Consider the following 5332-nt stretch of genomic DNA (forward strand, 5'->3'; position numbering starts at 1 on the left):
CAAGTAGGAGTTTATCCGGCAGGAAATCAGGAACATGCTTTCTAGGCAGAGGGAACAGCATATGCAAAGGCAAAGCAGCACAGAGTCCAGGGAACCAATACAGCAGGGAGGTTAGTGGGAGCGGAGGCTGGCCGGGAGGTGGAGGTCAGACGCCCGATGGTGGTGGGCGAAACCGGAGGGACTGGGACTTCACTCTGGGGGCGAGGGGCAAAGCACAGTACGTCTTGTTAGATGGGCCTTGGCTGTGTGGGAAATGGCCCCGAGGGGAAGGCCCTGGAGGCAGAGGAAGGCGGGAATCCAGGCGAGGAGAGTTGAGGGTCAAATGGAGAAAACAGTGGCCGAGTTTGAAAGCAAATTTAGATGAGCCAGCGATGGGGGTGACCCCAGATGGCTCTGGGGTGGTGTGGGTGACTCGGGGGGAGCTGTAGCTGTCGGAAGGGGAGCCCTGCGGGGTGAGGAGGAAGATGGGACACCCAGCTCGGGATACGCTGGGGTCAGGGTGGGACGTCCAGGTGGCTGCTGGGACTGCGTGGCTGGAGCTCAGGGAGATGGGCCCATGACAGAGCTAAGCATAAAGACACGGGCTGCTCCCGGTTGCTGGGAGGAGGAAAGGGGAGAGAAAGGCAAGGGTGGGGCTCAGGGCTGCCCCCAAGTTTTAGGGATGAGCCAGTTTGTCTGGAAGAAATAGGCAGAGCAGGGGAAGAAGTAGGAGAGATATGGCTGGGGTGTGTACACACTGGAGTAAGATGGGCTAGGCCCGTGGTCGGCAAACTGCGGCTCGCGAGCCACATGCGGCTCTTTGGCCCCTTCAGTGTGGCTCTTCCACAAAATGCCACGTGCGGGCGCGCATTACAGTGCGATCGATTGAAACTTCATGGCCCACGCGCAGAAGTCGGTATTTTGTGGAAGAGCCACACTGAAGGGGCCAAAGAGCCGCATGTGGCTCGCGAGCCGCAGTTTGCCAACCACTGGGCTAGACCATCAGCTTTGTGAAGACAGGAATGCGACTGCTGAATCCCAGTGCCCGGCCCAGGCCTGCATCTGGAGGGTGCTCACACGTAAGTTGGATGGCTAAACGGATGGATGGAAGGATGAATGATGCGTCACCCACCTCACAGTTCCCAGCAGCCACCTGGGTGCCCTGGTGGGGTGCTTTTCTGTCTTCCTGGGAAGGTCTCCCATCCCTCTGCCCACAGTCCTGCCTTCCTCTGTAGCAGATGCCTCTATAGGACCCAAACCTAAACTGGCTCCAGATTCTCTGTGATCACATATTCCCCCTCCCACCTGGGCATGAACTACCGGGAATAGAAGGGGTCACCTGACCCAGGCTGGCCAATCAGAGTCTGACCTGGGACTCTTGCCTCTGGATCTTCTGAATGAGCATGTGTAAGCTTGGGTGACTGTGTGTAGACCCACTTGTGTGTGCCCAGAATGCTGGTGTGCAGAGAACATGAGAGGGAGAGCCAGGGTGCAAGAGAATGGGAGGTAGAGGCAGACGAGGTGGCGTGGGAAAGACAGGAGAGGCAGGTGTTCCCTGGCTCTGCCCTCCCTGAGGCGTGGCCAGGTCCTGCTTTGGGCTCAGAGTGTCCCCTGGGTCTGGCTGCTAACCCTGCCTTGGCCTTGGCCGCTGTGTGTGGATCTCAGTTTTATGCTGCCCCCCAGGCCAGTGTGTGAGGTGCCTCTCCTGGGGCTCTGAGCACCCGTCCACCTGCCTTCCCCTGAGGCCTCTCGCAGTCAGACTCTGGGTCCTGGATGCCAAAGGCCACCACTTGCACTTGCTGGTGACCCGCCCGGGGCAGGACTCAGCACACGCTATGGACGGCACCACAGAACCCAGGCCCAGGCGAGGCCCGCGTGTCACTCGGGCTCTGCTCATGCTACACGCCCTGCGAACGCCCTCGGTCCCCCTTCCCAAGGTGAGCCAGGCTACCGAGGGAGGCCGGTCCCCATCCTGACGGGTTGGGCCACCAGCTGAAGGAGGTAGCAGAGCCAGAACTTGAACCCAGCTCTGCAGACTCCTCATGAAATTAATTTTCCGGGGTTTTCCCTCTCCTCCTGCTGAGGGATGCCACAGGCGGGGCCTGGGCTGGAGGCGCTGACACTTGTGGGGACCCTCGGGCCACCCCGGTCTCGCCCGAGTCCAGCATGAACAGGGCTGGAGGCCATGCAGGCCCGACCACGCTGTCGAGCCCAAACATGCAGGGTCACCTGTACCGGCAGAGCGCTTTGATGGTGAAACCTGAACTGATGCCCTCACAGGGAGCCGCTGTCCCGGGCCCGGCCGACCTTCCTGGTGCTGGGAGCGCGTCTCACAAGCAGGTGAGCCGTGGGGCCCGACCGAAACCGCGCAGCTGCGCGTCCCCACGGGGCCAACCTCCGCACAGACAGGGCTGCAGGGCAGGCGCAGATGGAAGGCCTGCATTCCTCGCCGTGACGGGACTTCCCGCTCCAGGGGCCGTTCCTGAGCCGGTGCCAGCGAGCGCAGGCCGGGCCGGGCCTCCTGATCCTCCTGGCGTGACCAGCCCGTCTAAGCGAAACCGAAACCGGGCAAAGCAGCACCAGCTCCTTCTAGGCTGGGAGACCAGGGGGTGGCATCTGGGACCAGCGGGGGGCCTGGGGCGCTTTATCGGGTGGCTTCAGAGACAGCAGCGAGCCGGGAAAAGGTTAAAACATTTATTTAACAAATTATATTAAGAGACAGACGATCACACAGTGAAACTTCCCTTTGTCAACCACAGGAGTCGCCTCGAATAAATACGCGCGGCGAGAACAGGTTCCTGCGGCAGCTCCAGCCTTTGCTGGGAGGGCAGGCCCGGCTCAGGGTGGTGACAGCCCCGGCGGCCGAGGGCCGTTTACAACAGGCGAGGAAAGCTGGCCGACCCCTGGGCACCTGCCGGCCTCCAGGCACAGCAGACAGGGAGCCTTCCAACCGCTCGGCCTGTGCGCCTTGAGGCCCCTCTGCCCTCGCCCTCAGGGTCCCTGGTCTCCGAGGAGCTGCGGGCTGGGCCTCCCCACAAATGGCAAATGAGGGGCAGCCAGCTCGCGCCCTGGCCCTGCTCCGAGGCGTGTGCTTATGGGGGGAGGGCTGGCACCGTGGCTCTGGGGCCAACGACAGGGCTCCAAACCCGTCTCTGCCACTCACCAGCCTTGTGCCCTTGGACAAGTCTCGGCTCCTCCATCTGACGGAGCGAACAGCGCCCACTTCTGGGTGTTTGCTTTTCGAGGGGGAATGGCGGGGAGAAATGTGCTTAAGGTGCCGGCCGGAGGCCTGGCAAGGAGGATGGGCTCAGTGCGCTGAGTTCCGCTGGTCGCCCTGCGCCCGCCCCTCCCTACCCCGCGGCTCCTCACCACCAGCCACCTGGGCAGGGGTGGGGGGACGAGACGCAGCGGGAGCCTGGGGTCTAACCTGCCGTTTCTTCCGCAGGCGGGTTCCTCCCTCCCCAAGTGGAGGAGGGTCCTGGCCAAGATCAGCTCTGACAGACGGTGGGTAGAAGCTGCTGATAAATTTACAGGAGAACCTGCAGCAGGTGCTTCCTCCCGTCACGTGCCACCTCCAAGGCCGCGGAGAGAGACGGAATGTCAGGGAAGAGAAGGAAGGGGGCGCTGTGCTCGCTCAGTCTTCTCAGAGGGACGGAGGGGCCGGGCGGAGGGAGGGCCGCTGCCTTCACCTTTCCCAGAGAGCCTCCCCCTCCCCCCGGGCAGCGGGTTTGTCAGGAAGAAGCAAGTAGGTGTGAGCCAGAGCCCGGCTCCGAGCTTGTCACCCCCACACGTGCTCATCCTCACCCCCTCACGAGGCAAAGCAGCAGGGTTAGGAGCAGCCTGGAGGCCGCCACCAGCTACTAACACAGTCACCCTCTCGGTCTAGGCCACGTTTATCGGACGTTCAGTCGAGGCCACGCCCTAGACCAGGTCTGCGATGCGGGGAGGGCTCTCGCCTCTGCCAGGTGGCCCCCCAGGGGCGTGGTCAGGGAGCTGTGGTCACCCCTCCCCTTCCATTGATGGCCGCCCTCACCCAGGTCCCAGCAGAGCAGCTGAGATGTCAGACAAGGGAGAGGGGCTGCCGGGTGCTCCTGGTCGATAATCTCCCAACCAGGGCGTGAGAAAGGTCGAAGGCCAGAGCGCACTGACCACGGGAGCCACAGGAGGAATCGGGGCTCTGCCTTCCCCCCCACCCTCTGCCCCCCGCCTGCTGGACGCCACCGTCTGTCGGTCTTCAAGTTACACAGGTCACCTGGTTCTGAACCAGCCGCCCACCCACAATGCAGCAGTAGACACATGTTTTCCGGGCCCACGGGGCTCCCCTAACTCCTCAGAAACTCAACGAGCTGATGCCTGCGGGCACACGGGAGCCCGGCAGCTCTCGGGCCCTGGGTAAGCACCAATCCCAAAGCCCCGGGGCCCTGCGGGCTCCACGCACTGCCTCTCCTGCCACCTGGCCGCGAGCGAGGCACGGGAAGGCGGGTCTCACCAGGGGTGTCCTCAGGTTTTGGGGAGGCGAGGCGACCACACCCCAATGCCCAGAAAGCAGGAGGTATTACAATGAAGACCAAGGGGGTGGCCCAGGGGCAGGCGGCGAGGGGCCTGGGGTGGCGGGGGGCAGGTGCGTGAGGTATTTTTCGCCTGCCCTGCTTCCTAACGGGGCTGGCTCCTGTGGCACCGTCACCCTGTGCCCTCCCGGGGGCCGCAGGAAAGAAGGTCTGTCCCTGCGGGGCCCCCCGTGCTGCCGTCCTGGTGGGGCCCCTCACTGCTCCAGGCACAGCAGACCCCGTGCTCATGGCAGATGCGCGTCGAGGTGGACACCGCAGTGGCGTGTGTCCACTGGCCACTCGTGGCAGAAAGGTCAGTGCCGGTCCCGGTTCGACGACCAGGGCCGGACGGACTGTTCCCGACAGCTGTTCCTGTGAGCGGAGGCCCTGCTCAGAGCCTCTTTCCTCGACGACCTGGGAGGCCCGTGGCTGTGGTCCCGGGTCAGGCACCGGGCAGAGGCAGTTGGCACTGCTGATGGCACGTGGGCACTGCAGAGACGAGCCCTTTGGGGGGACGTGGGTGTGAGGTGTGAGCACAGCGTCCTGGGCGGGGAGCGCCGGGCACGCTGCCCCCGACCTCAGGGCGTCCGTGTGGATCCAGTGCCGAGTCCCAGCTCGATGCTAAAAAACCGCCGGGCGGGTGATGGGAGCCACCCGGTCTCCCAGGAGGGGCAGTGGCTGGCGGCAGTGACGGGAGGGAAGGGAGTCACTGGTGGCCCCGGGTGCAGGGCTGTTTAAGGACGACTGCTCCTCACACGGACACGTCAGGAGCCGTCGCTACGGCACACACAGGTTAGTCGAGGTTA

Source organism: Myotis davidii, unplaced genomic scaffold, assembly GCF_000327345.1.
Source record: "Myotis davidii unplaced genomic scaffold, ASM32734v1 scaffold142, whole genome shotgun sequence".
NCBI classification, from domain to species: domain Eukaryota; kingdom Metazoa; phylum Chordata; class Mammalia; order Chiroptera; family Vespertilionidae; genus Myotis; species Myotis davidii.